Source organism: Sciurus vulgaris (genome assembly GCF_902686455.1).
Source record: "Sciurus vulgaris genome assembly, chromosome: 2".
NCBI classification, from domain to species: domain Eukaryota; kingdom Metazoa; phylum Chordata; class Mammalia; order Rodentia; family Sciuridae; genus Sciurus; species Sciurus vulgaris.
The window spans coordinates 113746809-113752808 of NC_136462.1; positions in this window are offsets into that span (position 1 = coordinate 113746809).

Consider the following 6000-nt stretch of genomic DNA (forward strand, 5'->3'; position numbering starts at 1 on the left):
TACTCTCTTTGATCACTGTTCGGATTCCAGACCCACAGGAAACTGTGAGATAATAAATGCTTGCCAAGTTACTAAGTCTGAGGGCAATTTGTTACTCAGCAATAGGTAGCTAATACACATTCTAGAGTTTCCTATGGTTGGATATTTGGGCTGTGTTTAACTTCCCATCAATATAAAATACGTATTAGTGAATATCTTCCTGTCCAACAAGTCATTTTTTTTTCGAGGTACAGGGTATTGAACCTAGGAGTGCTCTGCCACAGAGTTACATCCCCAGTCCCTTTTATGTTTTATTTTGAGAAAGGGTCTCGCTGAGTTGCTGAGGCTTGCCTGGATCTTGCGATCCTCTGCCTCAGCCTCTGAGTTGCTGGGATTACAGGGTGCCACAGCACATGGCAACCAACACGCCTTTTAAAATTGGGGGTCATTTCCAAAGGTTGACCCCAGCAAGGAGATAATTGAAGCCAAGATTCTAGTATGTACAAATTTTCACAAACACCTCCAAACTGCTGTCCTTCAAGGAAGGGGACTTGACAAGATGGGTCTCCATTTCTATGCATCCATGGCCAGAAGGTGGCTTCTGATCACCAGTGTTTCATTTAGCAATCAGATCAGGGTAGCACTCTTCATGTTTGTTGTAATAAAAAATTGCAAACACGAAAGCCCTCTGCAGGCTGTGCAGAGCTCTGTGAGGCTGGGAGAGGTTGTGGGTTTCTCAGTCTCAGATCTCAACTTATCCCGGCCTCTCCCATTTCCTAGGAGAAGAAGGAGGTCCTGGGAGATGCAGGGGCTTTGCTATGAGTGTCCCCCAAAGGTCCAGTGTCCCCCAAAGGTCCCCAGGGTAGCACTGTCAGGAGGTGCTGTGAACCTTTAGGAGGCGGGGCCTAGTGGGAGGTTCTTAGGCATTGGGGTGGTGCCCCTTGGGGGGATGAGAGATCCTGGTCAGTCCTCTCTTCCTCTTTGCTTCCTGGCTCCTGAGGAGAGTCTCTGTTCTGCTATGTGCTTCAGTTATAATGTGCTGCCCTCACCAGAGGCCCAAAGCAATAGGGTCATGGATCATAGTCTGGAACCTTCAGAACCATGAGCCCAAATAAACCTTTTCTCTTTGTTTATTCATTATCTCAAGTATTTTGTTCTAGTGACAGAAATTGCAAATGCAGGCTTACTTAGGGCCACATGGTGATTTATAGTAGGGCAGGCACAAGACAACCCAAGCCGTTTGCCTCCCAGCTTGGAGTTCCCCTGACCACACAGCCTCCCAGCTTGTCTGCTTTGCCTGAACCAAATGTATGGACAGAACCTGAGACTTCTCCTTCAATCCTGAGAACTCAGAAAATCCCTTACATCTAGCCCCCAATCCTTCCTCCCTTTGCTGACCCAGTCATCCAACAAACTACCCACTGAGGCCAGTAAACCACACCGTCTGCTTTACCCACCCATTCCTCCTGCTCTCCAGACAGGCTGACCCACAGCTCCAGCCTCCTTCTGTTTCCAGACCCCCGCTCTTAGACCATGAACCCCAGCCCAGGCTGTTTCCATCTCCCTGTTTCTGTGGCCAAGAAAACAGGAAGCATCTGAGTCACCCATTGTCCCCCTGGGTTTTGGCTATGTGGAGTCATGGAAAGACAAGGAGGGAAGAGGTTGGCTCCATAGCTGCCGAGACCCTTGTGAGGCTGTCTTCCAACTTGTGCGACCCCAACAGGGTATAAGAGAAAGAGAATGCCTTAAAATTTGGAATTCTGAAGCCTTGGTGTGGTGGCGCATATCTGTGATCCCAGTGACTGGGGAGGCTGAGGTAGGAGGATCACAAGTTTGAGGCTAGCCTCAGCAATTTAGCAAGGTCCTAAGCAACTCGGTGAGACCCTGCCTCAAAATAAAAATAAAAAGGGCTAGGAATGTGACTGAGTGTCAGGGTTGGTGGAGTGTCCCTGGGTTCAATCTTCAGTACTAAAACAAACAAATAAACAAAAAAAACCAACAAAAAGAACACACAGATTTGGAGTTGGCGTTGGACTTGGCTCTGCTTCCCACTAGCTATGGGTCTAGGATTATCTGGTAGTTCTCAACCTTGGTCGTACAATAGAATCACCAGGGAGTTTTGATACCACTGACACCTGGGCTCTACCCCCAGGAAGTCAGGTTTAATTTTTTTTTTTAAGATTCTCAGGTAAAGATTCCAAAGTGCAGCCAGACTTGAGAACCCCTGGCAGGTCGTTCATCTCCTTAAGCCTCAGTTTCTCACTCGTCCAGTGGGGGCCACGTGGCCTGCCCTCCACAGTTGCTGAGGAACAGCGATCTGAGATCCCACGTGCAAATTCAGCCGCATCAGGTTCTGTTCACCAGTGGGCAGGCTTGGGCAGAAGTGGGGTATCCCTGGGGCACCTTGGCCTTCAGAAACCCATGGAGGTTTCAGTGGTGGGATGCCAACAAGCATGCCGAAGAGCCTGAGCAAGCGTCTTCCAAAGTACCCTGCACACAACGGAGGAAATTCGAGGCGAGAACAGCAGGTGTCACTCCAGGATCAGGCCCCAAACAACTCTGGGTCCAGTGAACAGAAAGGTCAAAGTACAAGATGGAGAAAAAGCTCCAAGAGGGGACATTGGAAGAGGAGACAGGACTCTGGCTGAAGGGAGTCGGGAAGTTTCTAGTGAATGGCACAGGAAGCAGCCTCGCTGGGCTGGCGAGTCCCAGGCTGAGGAAGTTGGGAACTGCAGACATAGAGGAAAGAGTGGGGAGGACTCAGGGTCTCTGGGGTGTGAGCCGTGAGTGGGGGACGCAGCGCCCTCTTCCCGCCCTTGCCCTTGAGTGATAATACACACCACAAAATTCCATTCACGAAAAATAACAAGCATATTCATTTTACCGTGCGCTCTTACACTGTCGTTCCTGGAGTTGTCGTAGGCCTGTTTTTGGTATCTATTGTTCCAGGTGGCCCTTGGTTATGCTGTCTTGACACCTTGTGTGCCTGTGGTTATTTTTGACTGTAGGACTGACATCTGTTTGACACTTTGCTTTTAGGAATTATCAGAGGCCCAAAAGGATGTCATTGTCCTTCACCAAGGATTCAGTTAGCTTTTGCCAGGTATGTGGGGGCACTAGCAATCCAAGATCACCTTAATTGAACTGATTTTCTGGACTACCCAGATCGGGCAATGCCACGTCCGCTCCTGTGAGGACTGGTTCTCTTCCGGCTCACGGTTGCTCTTGGAATGCAGCCTTGGGTTTCCTGGTCCCCAGGGGCGGGTGGTTTCCCAGTTCTTCCCTTCATTCCTGTCCCTTGGCTTCTCAAGGCCCTCAGAGGCTCTGCCCAGCTTCTCAACCTTCTCTCTCTAACTGGCAAACCCCACCCAGGCAGAAGAGGCTCCTGACATTGGGCTCACTGGCCAGGCAATTTCTTCATATCTTATCAGCTCTTTCATGCTTTTTGTTTTGTTGGTTTAGTTCTGTTTCTGGTCCCAGGGATTGAACCCAGAGGTGCTCAACCACTGAGCCACATCCCCAGCCCTTTTTATATTTTACTTAGAGACAGGGTCTCACTGAGTTGCTTAGGGTCTAGCTAAGTTGCTGAGGCTGGCTTTGAACTTGTAATCCTCCTGCCTCGGCCTCCCGAGTTGCTGGGATTACAGGTATGTGTCACTGTACCCAGCTCCATGTATATTTTAAATCTTCTCTAGAAGACTTATAATACCTAATACAATGTAAATACTGTGTAAATAATCATTAAACTGTATTTTTCAATGACAAGAAAAAATTTCTGCATATATGCTCAGTACAGGTGCAATTTTTTTCCCTGAATATTTTTGACCTACAGTTGGATGAATCCATGGATACAGACCCCGTGGATGTGCAGGGTCAACCGTAGTGAATACACAGACCTTGAGGCTGTCTACCACGTGGTGTTTGCCCAGCACGCTCCCCTAAAAGCATGCAGCCACCTTCCTCCCAGAGCCTTGTCTGGCTGGGTGTGTAAGCACTCGTCGACGGGGGATTGTTTTGGTTCTTTTCCACTTGGATCACGTTTACAGTGAATAGCTGACTGTTTCAGGTTCTCGGAAGGAGGCATCTGCAGTTACTGGGCTCCTTGAGGGGTAGTCAAAGCCAGCTCTATTGGCCATTTGATAAGACAGGTCCCTCCATTTGTTCTTCAAATGCTCCTACAATACTGTGCTGGGGGCCACTGGGTTGAGCTGCTGTGTGTTCACCTTGCACAGCTCCCACGGAGCAGAGTGACAGATAATCATTGTGACATGGTGTGGCCAGAGCAGTGATAGCCAGGTGTGCAGAATGTCCTTCCAGCATGGACGGGGTGTGTGAAGGGAGGCTTGGAACACATGGGCTAACAAGTCCTAGGACATTTGTAGGGATGCACAGCATGCTGTTCAAAACGTGGCCTGACCAGCCGGACACAAACCGAATGGTTGCCATGCTTGAGGGTCCTTGATGGGGACAGGAGGAGACTGGGCTAGGGCTGGTGGGGGTCACCTTGGAATCTGGGCCTTCCGTTTGCTTAGAGGCAGGCAGGCTTAGACTCAGAAGTCCCATCCTTGTCTTGTGACCTCAGTTTCCTCATCTGAACAATGTCATTTACTAGCTAGAACCTTCCTCTCCACAGGGAGGCAGGGGTGGGCAGGAAGGGCAGCCTAAGTCCAGAAGGCTGACCACTGACCTCAGACCAGGCATTTTCAGAAAGGTGCCTGGTTGTGAATGCTTGCCGTATGAGGAGGGTTTGAGGATTTGAGGTCACTGCTGACTTCCAGGCGGGATTCCATGTGGCTGGCCCAGAGCAGTGGCCAGAGCCAGGGAGAGATTGTGAGAGATTCGGGAGTGGAAGGCACTGTGCATGGGGCTCAGGGGGATGATGGGCCAGTGGTCGGTGAAGGGAAAGACAGAGTTGTCCCTGGCCCAGCCCCAGCCCAGAGCCAAGCGGGGGGAGGGTAGCCTCTGGTCAAGCGTGCGGGGCTTAGGGTCAATCAGGGGAGGAGGTGGCCATGCCAGATGCAAGGGGGCTGGGACATGCAGCCCTTCCCTAGGCAGTACCCCCAGGACAGCTCCCTGCTGAGGAATGAGCCTGTGTGCTTGGTAAGCAGGGCGCTATCTTTGCTATGGCTCAGGAATGGGCCTAGCAGCAGGGAACGCCCCCAGTTCCCAGCAGGCTTCAGGGGACAGGTGGAAACCAGGAAGTATGGCACCTTGACGCATCTCAAACAAACTGGGGGGGTATAGTGAGTGGGGAGCATGAGACACATGTGCCCCGAGTGTGATGTGGCACTTGTGTGCTGTGTATTATAAGCCTGGGCTAGACGCGTTTTCTTACTACAAAGCAAATCACTCCAGATGTAGCATTAAAGCAATATCCACTGATTAGCTCATAGTTAAGTAGGTCAGAAGCCCAACTGGGGACAATTGAGTTCTCTGCTTGGGGTCCCTGAGCATAAAACAAGGTGTGACTGGTCTGGACTCTCATTTGCAGGTTCTGGGGGAAAATCCACTCCCAGGCTCACTTGCGCGGCAGACAGAGCTCAGTTCTTTGTGTTTGTAGGACTGAGGGTCCTGTGTCCTTGCTGACTGTCAGTCAAAGGTTGCTCTCAATGCCCAGAGACCGCCTTCTGGACCTCACACACGGTCACTCATCTCAAACCAACCCTCAATGCTTTTGGTACTTCCCATCTTCTGACTTCCCTTCCATCACCGGCTGGAGAAAATGGCTGTTAGAGGGCCCCTGAAAGGATTGGGCCCACCGGGTTATTCCCCTTCTGTAGTAAAATATAATCATGAGAGTGGTGTTGGACTGTGTCCACAGGTTCTGACCGCCCTCGAAGCGAAGGGGATTATACAAGGTCAAGTGCCAGGAGAATTCTGACTATCGCAAGGGCTGGGTCTGAATGCCTCTGGATCTTAGTTTCCGCCTCTGCAAAGTGGGAATGATCGTAGCCAGGACATCGCGAGGTTACACTCATTCAACAAATACTTGTCAAGCACCTCCTCTGTGCCAGGCACGGT